The sequence below is a fragment of the Carcharhinus amblyrhynchos genome, chromosome 7 (genome assembly GCF_965287045.1).
Source record: "Carcharhinus amblyrhynchos chromosome 7, sCarAmb.v2.hapA, whole genome shotgun sequence".
NCBI classification, from domain to species: Eukaryota; Metazoa; Chordata; class Chondrichthyes; order Carcharhiniformes; family Carcharhinidae; genus Carcharhinus; species Carcharhinus amblyrhynchos.
This window is the reverse complement of record NC_137330.1, coordinates 12,276,297-12,295,604: the sequence shown is the minus strand read 5'-3', so window position 1 is coordinate 12,295,604 and position 19,308 is coordinate 12,276,297. Positions and strand designations below refer to the sequence as shown.

General features: G+C 43.9%; 1 long non-coding RNA gene across 1 annotated transcript; it reads right to left on the bottom strand.

The window, feature by feature from the left end:
* Positions 1-148: 148 nt before the first annotated feature.
* LOC145344806 (uncharacterized) lies at positions 149-13,358 on the bottom strand. The gene is made up of 2 exons (XR_013886983.1): positions 13,249-13,358; positions 149-264 (listed from the first exon to the last, which is right to left on the bottom strand). It is a non-coding gene; the product is annotated as an uncharacterized LOC145344806 (long non-coding RNA).
* Positions 13,359-19,308: the final 5,950 nt, after the last annotated feature.

The window sequence follows — 19,308 nt, the reverse complement described above, 5'->3', positions numbered from 1 at the left end:
GAAGCAGCAAATCTTCAATCCAGTAATACTGTGACCAACAAAAATCAGCCCACTTGGTTACCCCATCCAGATACGGTCTTCGATGAATCAATTCGCCTGTCACTCCCAGCTGCTGGTAACCTGCTCTCGAGGGGTTTCTTAAGTGGAATAGCAATAGACTTTTACAGTTCACTTGTCTGCATAGACGGCGTGCTGTGCCTGGCAGTAGTCTCCACTGCCCTTCAGAAACTCCATAAATGTGCGACCTAGAACACCACAGAACTGCTGCAAATAAAGAACAGAAATATTCAGTGGTACATCTGCTGGTGGTCTCTACTGCAAATTACATTTGTTCAGTTAAAATATAAATCAAGACCAATGAATTACAAGAAGGTGAAGGCCCACCTTGCAATTTAAGTCATGAATTAGCATTGGCAACATTTGACTAACTGCCTTCTGCCAGCATTTGCTCAAACTATAACACCTCTATCAGCCTTAAATACAAAATTACTAATCATCACCTCCAGCTTTCTGCTATTCTAGGATTCCACAAGCAACAACTGAAAGATTCCAAAATGCAAACCCATGAACTACCATACCCTTTAAAATACAAAAACAAGCTTTGTGTTCAATGTCCAGGAGTACAACTTTTCAATTTAATATGGCACATTTGAATTCCATGCAAATGGCCAGTCAGAACCCACACACAATAACAATGTTTGTTCCTTTGGCAACAAGATGCTGGAATGTGGATTAGAAGTCACTAGGCAGGCAGGAATCAATGGAATGTAACTCTGCACATATAATCTGCTCTGTAGTTTAAATACTACATTACAATCTTTCTTCTCAATTTCACTGTGGCAAAAATGGAAAGGAAGGCATTCAGACAAGAATCAGTTCTAGAAATGGCATATTTTGTGACTTTTGAACCGCATATCAGTGTGGCAAATAATTTTCCAGATGAGCTATGTCAGTACACCTTACCCAGCATTAAGAACAATCTATCTATAGGTTCTGGCTTCTCAGTATGCATATTTTGTTTATTAAAGCAAGTGCGATTGCAAGCATCAAGACTGCACAGGGAATTTAATTCTCATGATATAATGAAACATTCCCAATTACATCAGGTTGCATCATATCCGGACTAATGCATTTGAAAGATTCAGCACAAAAAACTTCACACTAATTAAATACTGGGTACAAGGAAGAAACATTCATGCAAGATTTTTTCATTCAAGGAATGAAGGCTGCACTGGCTAGGCCAGCACTCACTGCCAATCCCTAATTGCCCTCAATAATGTGGTAGTGAGCTGCTTTCTTAAACCACTGCATTCCATGTGGTGTAGCACCCATAGTGCTGTTAAGGGTGTTCCATGATTTTGACCAGCAGCAGTAAAGGAATGGTGATATATTTCCCAATGGCAGTGTTCCCCCGTGACTGGCATCCTTGTTCTTCCAGATAGCAGCAGTCTTGAGTTTGGAAGGTGTCGAAGAAACGTAGGTGAATTCCTGCAGTGTTTCTTGTAGACAGTACACATTCCTGCTACTGTGCATCAGTGATGGAGGGAATGAATGTTTGTAGGTGTAGTGCCAATTAAATGGGCTGCTTTGTACTGGATGGTGTCAAGCTTCTTGAATGTTGTTGGAGTTGCACTCAACTAGACAAGGTTGAGTCTTCCATCACATTCCTGACTTGTGCCTTGTAGATTGTGGACAGGCTTTAGGGAGTCAGGAGGTGAGTTATTCACCTCTGGATTACTAGCCACTGACCTACTTTTGTAGCCAGTGTTTATACATCTATCTCAGTTTCTGGTCAATGGTAATTCCCAGGAAGTTGACAATGCTGCCAAGTATCAACCCAGTTTTTGGCTGGGAGGAAAATACTAGGCAGAGTACCAAAAATGAACTATTTAAACCACCAGAGACAAGTGACACCTAGAATAAAGGAAACAGTCACGGTTCAGCGATACAAAGCCCAGGTTAGATCATACCTGGAGTACTGAGAGCAGCTCTGGGCATCACACCTTAGGCAGATAGATTGGCCTTGAAACGAGTAGTGCAGATTTACTAGAGTGATACCTGGATTCCAAGGGTTAAATTACAAGAGAGATTAAACAAATTAAGAGTTGTATTTCTTGGAGTTTAAAAGTGAGGGCATGATTTGGTCAACTTCTTTCACAAACTGGGATAGATGTTTCTAACTCTTTTGCAAATGCTTATTTGCCAACTGGTGCTCCACCAACTAACTTTAAAACAGATGGAAGGATTCTGTTAAAGTTAAGGAGTATGGGAAAATGGTGAGTATATAGAGTAAGTCACAGATCAGCCATGATCACACAATGACGGAAGAGGCTCAAGGACTAAACTGCCTACATTCCTAACCATTTAATACTTCATCTGATAGAACAATGGCAGCTCGAGCACGTCTCAGATATACAATCTAGTATAGAAACAGCACAACTAAAATAGGCTGAAAATAGCTGATTTCTGGGCTATAAATTGAGAAGCTTGCAAGACTGTCACAGAAACATGTAATTAATTGGTTATTAACAAAATGACTGAAGCACTTGATATGTAAGCTTTGGATGGACTACACTGGAGACAAGGTAGTCAAAGATCAATGACAATTATTTCAGCAGAAGATTGAAAGCTACACAATGAACTGCAGCCATAACTCACCTCACCCAGAAATTGCAGGTTGCCGCCCCAGCTCAAAGACTTGAGCATAAAATACTGACACTCAACGCAATATAGTGGGAGTGCTACACTTTCAAGTAGACAAAGTGTTCCATGGCACTATGGAGCTTAGCAGTTCTTCCATGTTCTACCCAATATTTAGCCCTCAAGCAACATCACTGCAAGTTGCTCTGGTTATTAAACATTGTTGTTTCTGGGACACTACCTTGCAGAGTTGCTGTTTTATTTCCCTGCATTTACAACATAACTACACTTCACAAGTAATTTAGTGTTTAAAGCATTTTGGGAAACCACAGATCATGAAAGGCACTATATAAATACAAGTTTCTCTTATAGCTAATAGTCACATTACAGACCATAGGATCATAATATTTTTTCTGAATAGGATGGGCATCAATAAGGCCAGGAAAGTATTTAATGATTGATTATAAATTGAGGAACCCAAACGCAAGGCATTACTTGTTTCATGGCTCAATGTTCCAAAAGCTATGAGATAGTGTCAATAGTGTAACATGATCAAAATTCAAATAGCAAATATAAGAATCAATTTTTCTCAACTTCAACAGAGCCAATTTCTTAGAAATGTTAAAAAAAAATCTAAGTGAGACAGGCTGCTTGGCACAATTAGAGCACAAGTGAGGCACCTTCAAAAGCATAATGAAAACCACAAATACCTATCTAAAGCAAGTGAATTCAAACAGCTGTGACTCAGTTACAGAAATTCCCAGAAAGCAGACAGCCCAACAATTAATACAACATGCACAGCGAAAGCAGCAAGAGGCAGGAACAGAGGATGCAAAAACAGCAGAGATGCAGTTTGGATCTCATTTGTCTCTTTTGTGGGGGACCATAAATTGAATTCCGCATTTCATTTTTAGAGCAAGGAATGGTTTTGGGTCCACCTAGTCCACTTGAGCCCTAGCTTGTTTAAGGATGGATTTGAAAAATTAAAACAGGGCCATCTCCAAGTAGCCACAGAAAAGACCCAAATAACATGGTTTTCCTAGGCAAAGATAACGATTAACACAAAAGAGCTAAAGGTCTGATAGGACTATAATAGGGCATAAAAACAGCAAGCCTCCAGGGACTAATCACTTATACAAGTTTAGAAGGAGAGTAGGGTGTAGATTTAAAAATCAGAGGGAATACAGTGGACTGGTATTGAGAGATTGAAAACAGAGCAACAGGGAAAGACTGCACTGAACTGAAAACAGATCGATAAATCAGACAAACAACTGAATTCAATTTTGCAAAATAAAAGGAATTGGGCTTAATTTGAATTATTTAAATTTAGAAATCTTGTAAATTGGCCTGAATCCACATTAACTGCAATTTACTCAAAATAGCATCCCAATATGATAAACATTATTCAAGATTTTCTCAATTTGCACAAATTAAACTCAAATCTGTGGGGAATTCAGGCACATCTTGGACACAGATAAGATACTGATTTGAGGGGTAGGAAATAAACTCAAAAGTGTGTGCATTCAACTACAGAAATTACTTGCACCAGATCCACAATTGAATAGCATGCACAAAGTGGGAATTGTCTACATCCTCATGATCATAATCTTACCAAGATTATGATGTTAAAACAATTCTCAATATCACAAGATTCTGGGTTCATCTTCTGTGGCCCCAACAGAATAAGTCTTATATTTCTTACACAATGCGGATAAGGGATTAAAGAAATCACCTCTCATCCAACAGCTAAACAAATCTAACCAGGATAACATGCTGTGACTTTATTAATAATCAAATGTTTAAGCTGCACCAGAAACTGTTTCTAATCATCACAAAACATCTAAGTTGAGAACCAGAACACTGACCAGTGATGCAACCTACCCAATAAAATTCCACTTAAAACTACAAGGAACAGCTGACACTTCACCTTGCACAATTCATTATTCACTTTACCAAGGTCAACTGAATATATTTTAAACATTTGGATTATTCCATGGTGTGGAAATCAAATACAACAGTAAACAAGAAAAATATTAATGCAGGAAATGCTTCTGTGGAAGTGCAGGCAACCATTCAGCCCATTCTCTCTGCACCAATTCTTATCCAGACTCTATCCTGAAAGTGCCACATATTTAACCCCAATAACCTAAATCTATCTTGGGACACTAAGGGACAATATAACATGGCTAATCCACCGAACCTGCACATCTTTGGGCTGTGGGGGCAAAATCAGAGCACCTGGAAGAAACCCACGCAGAGAGAAAGTGCAAACTCCACACAAGGTTGGAAATGAACCCAGGTCCCTGGTGCTGTGAGGCAGCAGTGATAACCACTGTGCCACCATGCCATTATCAGCTTCTCAGTCTGTAAATGCAAGTTCATTCTTTTTAAATTATTCATAGGAACAGGCATTGCTAGTTGGCCAGCATTTATTGCCCATCCTTAGTTGCCTTTGAAAAGGTAGTGATGAGCTGCCTTCTTGAATTGTTGCAGTCCATGTGCTGTGGGTTGCCCCACAATGCCATCAGGGAGGGAATTCCAGGATTTTGATGCGGAAACTGAAGGAACAGTGATATACTCCCAAGTCAAGGCAGAGAGTGGCTTGGAGGGGAACTTGCTGCTGGTGGTGTTTCCATGCATCTGCTACTCTTCTGGATGGAAGTGGTCATGGGTTCAGAAGGTGCTGTCTAAGGATCTTTGGTGAATTGCTACAGTGCATCTTGTAGATAGTACACACTGCTGCTACTGAGCATCAGTGGTGGAGGGAGTGGATGTTTGTAGATGTGGTGCCAATCAAACAGGCTGCTGTGCCCTGGATGGTGCCAAGTTTCTTGTGTTGTTGGAGCTGCACCCATCCAGGCAAGTATTCCATCACATTCCTGATTTGTAGATGGTGGATAGGCTTTGAGGAGTCAGGAAGTAAATTACTTACTGCAGTATTCGTAGCCAATGCGTTGAGTCCAGTTGATTTTCTTAATAATGGAGACACCAAGGATGGTGACAGTGGGAGATTCAGTGATGGTAACACCATTAAATGTCATGGGGCAGTGGTCAGTGTCTCTTATTGGGGATAGTCATTGCCTGGCATTTGTGTGGTGCGAATGTTACTTGCCAGTGTCAGTCCAAGCCTGGATATTGTCCCGATCTTGTTGCATTTGAACAAGAACTGCTTCAGTATCTGAGTCATGAATGATGCTGAACGTTGTGCAATTATTGGTGAACATCCCCACTTCTGACCTTATGACTAACAGAAGGTCATAGAAACATAAGATAGGAGAGGAGTCATTTGGCCCTGAGCCTGCTCCACCATTTATTATGATAATGGCTGATCATCCAACTGAATAGCCCAATCCTGCTTCCTCCCCATAACTTTTGATCCCATTCGCCCCAAGTGCTATATTCAGCCACATCTTGAATGCATTCAATATAGAAAATACATTCAATATAGATCATTGATGAAGCAGCTGGAGATTGTTAGGCCTGGGACACTACCCTGAGACTCCTGCAGAGATGTCCTGGAGCCAGGATTGACCCTCCACAACCATCCTATGTACCAGGTGTAACTCCAACCAGCAGAGAATTTGCCCCGTTAGCCACTGATTCCAGTTTCACTAGGGTTCCTGATGCCACACTTGGTCGAATGCAGCCTTGATGTCATGGGCTGTCACTCTCGTCTCACCTCTGGAATTCAGCTCTTTCATCCATGTTTGAACCAAGGTTGTAATGAGGTCAGGAGCTGAATGACCCTGATGAAACCCAAACTAGGCATCACTCAGCAGGTGCTGTTTGATAGCACTGACAATCCAAAACTGCAATGTCTATTACCTGTGCTCACTGACAAACATTGGGAGCTAATGCAAAAGATCTTGCTTCTTATTCAATTCATTGCAAAGGCATTTTCCATAACTATACCCCAATCCAACAAACTGATTGCAAAATCTGTGCACCTTCAAATCTTACTGGCTGCATTATAGGCTGCTGCACCGACAGCCATCCAGACAAAAAATCCTGAAGTGTTCTGCCAAAGCCTCCACCTCTCCTTTTAAAACACTCGAAACCTAATCGATTTAGTTATTGGTTGTCTGTACCAATACCTCTGCTCTAAAAATTTGCTTCAACATTTGTCGTGAGAAACAGTTCAAAGCACTATATAAATGAATACTGTTAAGATTTCAGGCCTTCATCTGAATTAATCACAGACAAATTAAAGTGAGGAACAGCCAAGGATCCCTCTTATGCTCAAGTATAAAGGGTTATCAACAGTCTGTTCTATTTCCTGCACTTTAGTCCTTCCCTGCTCCAGACAGTGCTGCCGGAAAGAGTGGAAATTGTGTAGGCAACTCTTCCGACTAATTATATATTTAAGTAAATCTTGCAACAGCACTGCCAACTAACTAGTTATGCTTGGACACATCGACTAGATTCAAGCACAGCTCAGTTTAAAGATCAGCATGAATCAGAACGAACGTGTAATCAGTGGATTAGTCAGTGGGCACCTGTACAATATTTGAACACCCAGACAGCTCTTGCAGGACCGGTTTTTCCCTTTACAGGGGTATTCCACTCTACTGATCAGTAGAGGTAACCACAAAATTTGGTATACAAAGCCATCTTCTGAACTGTCATGCCTGTATCAAGTAACTTTGTATTACTTCCCACTTTGAAAGCACTGGAACGCAAAACACGGCCTTCATGAATAAACATTACTTGAAGCTGCATCACGGGGAATTTAAAAGGTATGCCTCAGTCATAATCTGAAGGTACAGTCTCTACCAGCCTGTCAGGTAAGTACAAAGGATTCCAGTCACCAGTCCTCATTACAGCAAACTGGATTGGCTTTTCAAAGATAAGGATATTCATACACAAATATGCCAAGAACAACTCTGGAAATGGAATTCTGACCATCAGCCCAAGACTACCCTAGGGTTTGTCACCGCCCACCCCCAATAGATACTGGGGAAAACTGGAATAGAACTGGTCCTCATTTTAAGTTGCCTCATTCAGCATCATTATGCTCTTTGCTTTTCAGGTATAATGCAGCACATGTTAAACACACTTATGATTTCTGCTTTAGTATTTTGGGCCAGGATTTAGTGTCATATGACCTGATTGACACCATTTTTGAACAAGGAGAGGCATTCAAAAACATTCAAAGCAACAGCAACTTTTCTTAAAACTCTGAAGTACAGTAGTGTGAAAAATATCTATATCTAAAGCATCTTTCTTCAAGAGTGAAGCTGAAGGTTGGACTGCGCATTATGCAATTCTTGACTCAGTTCTGGACTCCAATCCTATTTTAATTTTTGTGGCCAGTGGAGCTTTATCTCTGGTGAGGCAGAAGGATCAATTTAAAATCAGAGATACATTTGCTTCAGAATGCAATGCTGTTCTTGGCTCAGAACTTTCTTTTGGCAAAAGTTGCAAGACTTTTCAGGAGGAAAGGGGAAGCTTGCAAGTCCTAATTTTGGAACCATAAGTGTGACTTTTTTTTAAAGTCTGCATCAAATGACATCAGAGACCAAAGTTGGCGAGATTATTGCAGACTTGAGATTTAGCTCCAATATCTTTAATGTTAGGCAAGAAGCATGCAGTAAGTTTGCTGCTGCAGCAAAGAAAACAAGAAATCAGTGCACAAGTTCAACGATCATCCAAGCAAAAGCCCATATAACGATTGACAGAACAAGTAGGTTGAGAGTTCACAGAAAGTTTCAGTACTCAGCATGAATACTTCAAGCTTTCATTGAGCATTTGTTTCTGAACAACATTAAAAAGGGACTACCGAAGAGGCTAATACTAAAGCATCTGACGAACTCCCTGCCTACTTGACAAGAATCACTGAAGGTAGTAGCTACTTGCCCAAACATTGAAGACAGGGCTTTAATGGAAGTGTATGTCATCAAGAACATACATACCAGAGAAGGCTAGGCTTTAAAGCTGGCAAAGATCACGAATTGTTCTGCACGTTGAGAACACAGCAAGAGATCTGAAGTTTAAATCTTTAGTGCTGTACCAGTCTGAAACATCCAGGGCTTTGAGGTGTCATTGCAAGGAATATGAACAAACCATAATCTTAAGATAATGAGATAGCATCAACGATCAGAGCACTCTTTCAAGAATAGTTCCATATATGCCATCCTTGCTTTGAGGACATCTTGCACAGAAAATTGTTCCTGTGGGATCATCCAATCAACCCTGATGAGTTATCTAAAGATTTGAAAGTGGAGCCACACAACAACTTCAAAGAAAACAGCCCATGGATCAGAAAGCAAAAGCAGCATTCAGGCCTTGCGACAAACACCTCATCTACTCCTAGCTCATCTAGACAATGGATGGCAAGAATAAAGCTGTGGCAATGTCTATGAACAATGTAGTGGAAAGCATGACCCAAGTGTCAACAACTAAAGAGGATCACAGGACACTGGTCCAAAATTCAATCAACCATGGCATGGAAAGTTGGTTATAGTGACATGGTGGAAATGTTCAAAGATCATAGACAGGAATTGTTCAGTGAAGATTAAATGCAGGTGGAGAGTCACTGAACTGAAGAGGAAGATTGCACAAACACCATCCCTTTAAGTTGTCAATGAAACAACCATCCAACTTCAGGCAATGGAAATCTTCAATGTTGATCTAAACAGCATGCAGTGCCTAAGAGAACAGTGTGATCAATGATGGCATCAACTGCTATAAGTGCCAGGAGAAAACTATCCAACAGCCCTGGGATAAAATGGCAATCCAGCTCATTCACCCCAATCACCAGGATCTAACTATCTAACCAATATCACCTTAAATTCCTATCAAAATTACTTCAGTCATTGAGCTTCTTTATGTAGAGGACACATATGTGATCACTCATAGGCTCATTTCCTTTTTTGCTTTCATTAAACACCCGGAAAATGAAGGTCTTCTTCCAGCTGGCACTCTCAGGATCACACCCCTGCCAATCAAAGATATATTAAGATTAGTGAGATCCTGGTAGGTATAGACCATTTTCTACATCTTGCAAGCCCCTACTTGATGAGCATAAAAACAAAATTAATCACCACTTCCAATGTGTCAACTCAGTCTTTGGCCAATTGAGAACAGGAGCATTTGAGGACAAGAATCTCAAACCCAAGACTAAGGCTGCGGTTCACTGGGCAGCAGTGGTTCCCTACTCAAACTACGTTTGAGCTTTGGACAACCCACAACAGACATCCCAAAGCACCACTAACAGTGCTTTTGCAAGATCTCCAAATCAAGTGTCACCCAACAATAACATAATATTCCATGCCAACATGCTCATCACTGAGGCAGTAATCAGAAAAAAGGTCACCTGCATTGAAATACTTCAGGGATATCCTCAAAGTATTCACGAAGAAGTCAACCATTCCCAGTAACTCTTGGTGACCGACCTAAATGGAGAATTTAGGCAAGACGCCAAACACAAATTGACATTGGAATGTAAAAATCTCATCTACCTGATCCTCCAAGCAATATCCACCCCCACATGTAGCCAAGTGTACAAACTGCACATGGGTTCAGTCGTCTCAGAACCCACCCATTAATCCTCAATTCTGAGGGACCACCAAAAGGAAAGACACCGGAGAGTGTTACTTACTTTGACGGCATACGCTATTATATTTACTCACTTATTTTACAAGTTGGTTCAGCTAGGAATACAGTACTGTACGTGCATGGTACAGTATTTCAACTTATAGGTTGTTTCTCGGGGCAAGAAACACCCGAAAGAACCTAACTCTAGCTTCAACCGTGATTCTTACAGGAACCTGTTATAACTTTAAGTGAGGACTTAGTGTATTTTTATTCGATAATACCAAAGCAGTCATGTTATTCAATAAGATACTGGTTCAATAACACCCATTTTATATTGCTACCCAAAATCATTTCCACCCTTACTGAATTTTCACTGCATTAAATTTCCACATTGATTTATCTCAACAATATGCATGTTAGAGGTTCAACACAACCCAACCCTAATATTATTCAAACTACAACAGATGCGCCTATTCAACAGCAGCTGTTGAATATTCAGCATGAAGCCTTCCCTCACTAACCTGGGCAATTGCAACATTAGCAGAAAAATCAGCCAACATGCGGAGGCCAGAACTGGTTACTTGGGATGGCCAAGCCACTTAGCCATCAGGTAAATAAGCTTCACATTTCAAATCCTTTGGCCCTTTGTCAATCTCTCTGCCTAATTACATACAATTCTTGTACGTTGAACAATATGCACCTTTGTTGGCACAGCTCAGTACCAATACAATATAATCAACTAAATCTTTGGGGCAATAACTCCATTAAATGGAACAGAACATTGTATCACTTGATCTCTGCTGTGTCAAATTTCCAAAACAGTAACTGGTAAATAGGAGGTTGTATGTTTGGAAAATCTTAGCAAAGACAGCAGAAAGTTCTAGAACTGGAGAATAATGCTGCTTTTTTGCAGCATTTAGCAGCTCAGTAGTTCTAAATAGCTCTAAAACATTCATGCCCAAAATGCAGATTTGCAGCACTCCAAATTTGTAACCGATTCAAAAAACAATGGGCCAGTTAAAGAGCACGTCCTTTAAAATTCAAACAGAATTTATGAGTTGTCACCCGTGACGGCCATTAACTCCTACAATACCACTGACAAGTGTGCACATCTTCCACACAATTGCAGATCTCACGTCTGTAGCTGTCATTACTGCAGAATCGGTGCAGCCATTGCACACGAAGCTGTTTTGATAACCATTACAACTGCACAACCATTTCCTGAAAGTGACCCCAGTGGTTAGTTTAAAAATCGGTGCAATAATGTTGGTTGATAAAATCGTTGAGAAAACTTCTTTGCTAAACCTAAACAAAATTGTCCTTTTGATCCTCCTGCAAGGCAGCTATAGCTCTCAGGAAGTTAGGAAAGAGCTCCAGCTGGTATAAGCCATAGTTGACAGGCAGCATCATACCAAGACTTAAACAGAACACAACAGGTGCTTAGCCCAGGCATGTTTTACTGCCACTAAATTCAAAGGGTTTTCCAAATACACTCACTTGACACTATTTAGACAGATACACATTAGTAGCAGTACAGGGAATAAAACACAATGTTGATCAGAAGCATCCATTCAAAACGGAGCTAGTGAGCGGTCAACATAAAAATCCCCACTCAAGAAGCTTAGCTACATATTTGCATTAGCTGCACATTTAATCTCACTGCTGCCATGTGATTTTACATGCCGTGTTCTGAAGCTTGCTGTTGGTTAATCCCTCAAACACTGAGCCTGCTGCTTTCCACAACGTTTAAACCTTGCCTGCAAAAACTTTCAGAGCAGCCGGGAAGAGTAGAGGTGCCCGCCCAAAGGTGTACCCCTATAGCACCCATCATCTCAAATAGGTCCCAAAGCTCATCACAGCAGGCAAGGCACATTGTATGTACAATCAAACAGGGCCGGCCAATGCATGCACAGCAAGATCCCAAAGACTGCAAAGCGATAACCGCCTACACGATGGCACATGAATCTAATCCATGATTCGGATTTGGTGAAGAGACGGCAAGGGGAAGTCAGTTTTAAAAATTTACACTGCTGCAATGTAAGGGGGTGGGGGAAGAGAGAGAGAGCGCCTGGCAACAAATTTACACCCAAAAATCCCAGACAGTAAGGAGACGAATGCCTAAAGGACAAGAGGAGAGTCTCTGATCAACAATTCGGGTTTAACAAGAAGTGGTTAAGAGAAAAATTAATCTTCAGTGTTGCAAGGTTAAGGAGTGTCGTCGGGGTGGGTACAAGCTGATCCTGGCAACAGCAAGGACTCCCCCCCCCCCCCTCCCCGGCAAGGGGAGACCACCAGGGGGGATAAAATGTCCCCGTGGAAGTGGATAAGAGATGGATCTGTGGGATCTTCTTCCCACAACCAGAGCGCCTCCACCGCACTGCCCTCCTCTCCCCAGACCCAGCTGCAAAAGCCTCAGATGGGGGAAGTAAGAGGAGGAGGAGGAGGAAGGCTGGAGACGGGTCAGAGGGAGCCCCTCAATCAATCAATCAATGAGGCAGAAAGAGCGAGCGGAGGCGGCGGGCGGGCGAGCGAGGCCAGGTTCGGACCAAGTCTTCCTTCCAGACGCCACGTTTATTGAAGCGAGGGGAGCCATTTTGGTGCCGGCGGGAGGGAGAGACAGGAAGCCGGGGCTCGCCCGCTTCCTTTCACACCCTGCCAGCGGTTTCGCGTGTAATCCTGGGGAGGGAGGGAGGGAGGAAACCGCATTATTTGCTCCCCCTCCCACCACCACCACCACCACTAACTACCACCCCCCAACCTCTCTTCGCAACGAGGGAAAAGAGAGACAAGCAGCAACCCGCCCGCCCAGCCAGCCGGGCCGCCAGCCCGGACTGAGGTGGCGGCTGCAGCAGCAGCAGCTCCAGGTGGAGGGAGGGGGGTAACGACCGTTAATCCCCGCGAGGCCCCGGCGCGCGCGCGCCGCTCGCGCCCCCCCGGACCCGGAGGATGGGGGTGACGATGCACGTGTGTGGCGGCGCGTGGCCAGTGGGTGGGGGAGGGGAGGAGAGGGGTGGGGTGACAGACCTAGCCGGGGGAGTGGGGTTGGGGGGGGGGGGGTCGCCGCGGACTTACAGGGATGTGCTTACTCATTGAAGAATGAGTCTCGCTCAGGCGCTCCGCTCTGCTCCACGCTGCCCCAGAAGGTCCCGCTGCTCCCGAAAAGCTCTCGCTCTTCCTTTCTCGTCCCACCCCCTCTCTATATGCAGATATATAGATCTCTCGACGTGTGTGCGTGCGTCAGTCTCCAGCTCGCCCGTTTTTTTTTCACTTTTTTTAAAAATTCTTCTTTCTTCCTTTCTCTCTCTCTTTCTCCCCCCTCCCCGGACCTCCCGTCCCAGGCTCCGGCGTCGATGTCCGCCCCCGGCCGCCGGCCCTCCCCTTTTATAACCTCTCCCCGGGCGGCTGACGTCAAGCGCTGCGTCACCCTGCTGGCCACTCAGCCAATTGGAGAGGGAGAGGGAGCCGGCGCGAGCCGGTTCCACGCGGGTGGGACACGCCCCTCACCTCTTAGCTCCTCCCACCCGCCTGCCCGTCCCCGCCCAGAACAGTTTAGGGGTCTGCTGCTCAGGGTCCGAGCCGTCGCACTGGGAAAATGCTCATTTCTTTTGAACAGAGGGAAATAAGGGGGAGGGCTTGTATTTTTTTTTAAAACAGGGCGCCTGTCACAACCACAAGGCCACCCCAAAATGTTTTACCTTTAAGGTGTGGCCACTCTCACATAATCCCTGCAGTGCAGGAGGAGGCCATTCAGCCCCTCGAGCCTGCACCAACTGCAATCCCCCACCCTATTGCGGTGACCCCATGTATTTACCCTGCTAATCCCTCTGCCCCTAAGAGGCAATTTTAGAATGGCCGATCGACCCAACCCGCAGGTCTCTCAGGCGAAACCGGAGCACCTGGAAGAAACCCATGCAGACACGGGGAGAACATGCAAACTCCATACTTAAATTCACCCGAGGCCAGAATTGAACCTGGGTCGTTTGTACCACAAGTCCGTCTCCGTTGTGTAGGCAGCCAATTGGTGCACAGCAAAATCCTACCAAGAACACTGGGAAAATGAACAGGCAATCTGGCATAGAGGCCGAATACTGCAAATGGATGTAAATGTGTTGGAAGCAACCCAGAAAAGATGGCCCCAGACTGAATGAGCTGTATCATGAGGAAAGTTTGGACAAGCTAGACTTACATCTGTTGAAGTTTCGAAGAATAAAATTCGACTTCATTTGAATTTTTAATTTGACTTATTACTGTCATTTTTTGGGATACACAGTGAAAAAATCGTTTCTTGTGCACTATATGGGCAAAACATATCATTCATAGGAGAGAAGGAAAGGAGAGGTGCAGAATGTAGTGTTACAATCATAACCGGGGTGCAGAGAAAGATCAGCTGAATAGATGGTAGGTCCATTTAAAAGTCTGGCAGCAGGATCAATTTGATTTGATTTATTACTGTCACATATATCAGTATATAGTGAAAAGTGTTGTTCCTTGCGTGCTATATAGTCAAAGCATACCATATAGCGAAGGAAAGCAGAGAGTGCAGAATGTAGTGTTACAATCATAGCTAGGGTGTAGTGAAAGATCAACTTACTGTGAGGTAGACCCATTGAGAAGTCTGATGGCAGCGTGGAAGACGCTGTTCTTGAGTGATTGATACGTGTCCTCAGATTTTTAAATCTTTTTCCCTCGATGGAAGAAGATGGAATGTCCGAGGTGTGCGCGGTTCTTAATTATGCTGGCTGTTTTTCCCGAGGAGCAGGAAATGCAGACAGAAATCAATGGGTTGGAAGCTGGTTTGAGTGATAGACTGGGTTTTATTCATGACTCTTTGTAGTTTCTTGCAGTCTTGGACAGAGCAGGAGCCATGCCAAGCTGTGATACAACCAGGAAGAATGCTTTCTGTGGTGCATCAGTAAAAGTTGGAGACAGTAATAGCAGACATTCCAAATTTCCTTAGTCTTCTGAGAAAGTAGAGGCGTTGGTGGGTTTTTGTAACCATAGCATCGGTGTGGAGGGAACAGGACAGGTTGTTGGTGATCTGGACACCTAAAAATCTGAAGTTCTTGACCATTTCTACTTCACCCCAATATATGTAGACAGCGGTATGTCCTCCACTACATTTCCAGAAGTCGATGACTATCTCCTTTGTTTAATTGACATTGAGGGAGAGATTATTGTCATTGCACCAGTTCACCAGATTCTCTATCTCTTCCCTGTACTTCGTCTTGTCAATGTTTGAGATCAGACCCACTACGATTATGTCATCAGCAAACTTGAAAGTCAAGTTGGAGAGGAATTTGATCACACTGTCAAAGGTGTATAAGAAAAAAGTTGTTCTTGGGTCAACTTGATTAAAACCTTTCAGATCCTGAGGGATGTCAACAGGGTGGACGTGGAGAGAATACTTACTCTTGTGGGAGAATCTAGAATTAGGGAACACTTTGAAAATAAGGGGTCACTCATTTAAAACAGAGATGAGTTTTATTTAAACTGTCAGAGGGTTGTGAGTCTTTAGAACTCTTTTCCCCAAAAGGCAGTGGAAGCAGAATCTTCAAATATTTTCATTGCTGATAAGCAAGGGGGTGAAAGGTTATCAGGGCTAGGCAGGAATGTGAGGTCATGGTTACAATCAGGTCAGCTATGATCTCACTGAATGATGAAGCAGGCTTAGAGTGAAAGGTTTACTACATGGAAACAGGCCCTTTGGCTCACCTTGTCCATGCCGCCCAGTTTTTAACTACTAAGCTAGTCCCAATTGCCCACGTCCCTCTCTCCCCATTTTACCTGTGTGACTGTCTGAATGAGTTTTAAAAGACAAAATTGGCAACTCATTCCAGGTACTCACCACTCTCAGTGAAAAAATTGCCCCTCTGGACCCTTTTGTATCTCTCCCCTCTCACCTTAAACCTATGCTCTCTAATTTTAGACTCCCCTACCTTTGGGAAAAGATGTTGACTATCTAGCTGACCTATGCTCCTCACACACTCCTATAAGATCACCCCTAAGCCTTCTACACTCTAGGGAAAAAGTCCAGTCTATCCAACCTCTCCTTATAATTCAAACCATCAAGTCTCTGTAGCATCCTAGTAAATCTTTTCTGCACTGTTTCTAGTTTAATAATATCCTTTCTATAACAGGGTGACCAGAACTGTACACAGTATTCCAAGTGTGGCCTTACTAGTGTCTTGTACAACTTCAACAAGACATCCCAACTCCTGTATTCAATGTTCTGACCAATGAAACCGAGCATGCTGAATGCCTTCTTCACCACTATGTCCATCTGTGACTCCACTTTCAAGGAGCTGTGACCCTGTACCCTTAGATCTCTTTATTCTATAATACCCCCCAACGCCCTAGTATTAACTGAGGTGAGGGTTCGAGTGGCCTATTCCAGCTCCTAATTTGAATGTTTTTATGCTGGAGAGATCTCAAATTAAAAACAGGAAGTGCTGGAAAAACTCAACAGCTCAGGCAGCCAGAGAGAGCAGGAATTGTGTTTCAAGTCCAATAAATCTCAACTTCAGTACTAAGGCCTGTGTTTGGGTAGGACAGGGTTTCCTGTGTTGTATCTGAACTCCTGGGAACTCTTTAAGATGGGCAGCACATGGTACAGTGGTTAGCACTGCTGCCTCACAGCACCAAGGACCCAGGTTCAGTTCCAGCCTTGGGTCACTGTCTTTGTGGAGTCTGCACTTCCTCCCTATGTCTGCATAACAACATAAGAAATAGGAGCAGGAGTAGGCCAACTAGCCCTTTGAGCCTGCCCCGCCATTCAATAAGATCATGGCTGATCTGTCGTGGCTCAGTTCCACATTCCCGCCCTCTCCCCATAACCCTTAATCCCCTCTCTCATCAAAAACCCATCAACCCACATCTTAAAAATATTTAGCGAGGCAGCCTCCACCACTTTAACGGGCAGAGAATTCCAGAGATTCACCACCCTTTGAGTGAAGAAGTTCCTCCTCAACTCTGTTCTAAACCGCTCCCCCTCTATCTTGAGGCTATGCCCCCTAGTCCTACTATCCTTTCTGAGCGGGAAGAGTCTCTCCACCTCTATCCTATCCATCCCATTCATCATCTTATATGTCTCAGTGAGGTCTCCCCTCATTCTTCTAAACTCTAACGAGTACAAGCCTAGTTTATTCAGCCTCTCCTCATAGCTCAACCCCCTCAACTCCGGCATCAGCCTAGTAAACCTCCTCTGCACTCCCTCCAAGGCCAAAATATCCTTGCGTAAGTACGGCGCCCAAAACTGCACACAGTACTCCAGCTGCAGCCTCACCAATGCCCTATACAGCCGCAGCAAGACCTCCCTACTTTTATATTCAATCCCCCTCGCGATGAAGGCCAGCATCCCATTCACCTTCCTGACCACCTGCTGCACCTGCAAGCTGGGTTTTTGCGACTCATGCACAAGGACCCCGAGGTCCCTCTGCACCGTCGCCTGCTGCAGTTTTTCTCCACGTAAGTAATAATCCTTCCTACCATTATTCCTACCAAAGTGGACCACCTCGCACTTGCCAACATTAAATTCCATTTGCCATTTCCTGGCCCATTTGTCCACCTATCTAGATCCTTCTGTAGACTCTCCCCACCCTCTGCACAATTTGCCTTTCCACCAATCTTGGTGTCATCAGCAAATTTCGACACCCTACACTGGGTTCCCTCCTCCAGATCATCTATATAAATGGTAAATAGCTGAGGCCCCAGCACCGACCCCTGGGGCACTCCACTAGTCACCATCCGCCAATCCGAATAGCACCCGTTGACCCCCACTCTCTGCCTCCTCTTTGACAACCAGTCCTCTATCCACGCTAACACCCCACCCCCAACTCCATGCCCCCTGACCTTCTGTAATAACCTCTTGTGAGGTACCTTGTCAAACGCCTTCTGAAAATCCAGAAAGACCACATCCACCGGCTCTCCTCTATCCACCGCATGGGGTTCCTCCAGGTGCTCTGGTTTCCTCCCATGCTCTAAAGATGTGCAGGTTAGGTTGATTGGCCATGGTAAATTGCCCCTTAGTGTCAGGGGGATTAACAGGGTTAATACATGGGGTTTACAGGGAGGAGACCTGGGTGGGATTGTTGTTGATGGGTCAAATGGCCTCCTTCTGCACTGTGGGGAGTTAACACTGTTTCTCACTGAAGAGATGCTTCCAGGTCATCTGATGTAGTGAAGTTGGCTGACTGAAGAATATAGACTTGGAAGTTGGGGCGATCTTGTTAACCCCCTCCAGGATAATGTCATAGGATTTGTTATGTCCCTCTGAGAAAGCAGATGAGGCTTCCTGTTGACATCCCATCAAAAACGATGTAGCATTTCCTCAATAACACATTGAAGTGCCAGCTTGAATTATGTGGTCAAACGGCATTTGACCCCACAACCTTCTCAGAATCGCTATAGTCCAGAAGGAGGCCATTCGGCCCATCGAGTTGGTACCAAGCAGATTGCCACCCAGGCGCTATTCCCATAACCCCACACATTTACCCTGCTAATCCCCCAACACTAGGGTCAATTTAACATGGCCAATCAATCTAACCTGCACATCATTGGACTGTGGGAGGAAACTGGAGCACCCAAAGGAAACCCACACGGACACGGGGAGAACATGCAACCTCCACACAAACAAACAATGACCTGAGGCTGGAATTGAACCTGGATCCTTGGCGCTGTGAGACAGCAGTGCTACAGGAATGAGATAGAGAATCTGGTAAACTAGTGCGACGGCAATAATCTCTGCCTTAAATGTCAACAAAACGAAGGAGATTGTCATTGACTTTAGGAAGCCTTGTGGAAAACATGCCCTTGTCTACAGGTGTCCAGGTAACCAACAACCTGTCCTGGTTCCCCCACATTGACACTATAGTTAAGAAAGCTCACCAACGCCTCTACTTTCTCTGAAGGTTAAGGAAATTTGGCATGTCAGCTACGACTCTCACCAACTTTTACAGATGCACCATAGAAAGCATTCTTTCTGGTTGTATCACAGTTTGGTATGACTCCTGCTCCACCCAAGACTGCAAGAAACTACAAAAGGTCATGAATGTAGCCCAATCCATCACTCAAGCCAGCCTCACATCCATTGAATCTGTCTACATTTCCCACTGCTTTGGCAAAGCAGCTGGCATA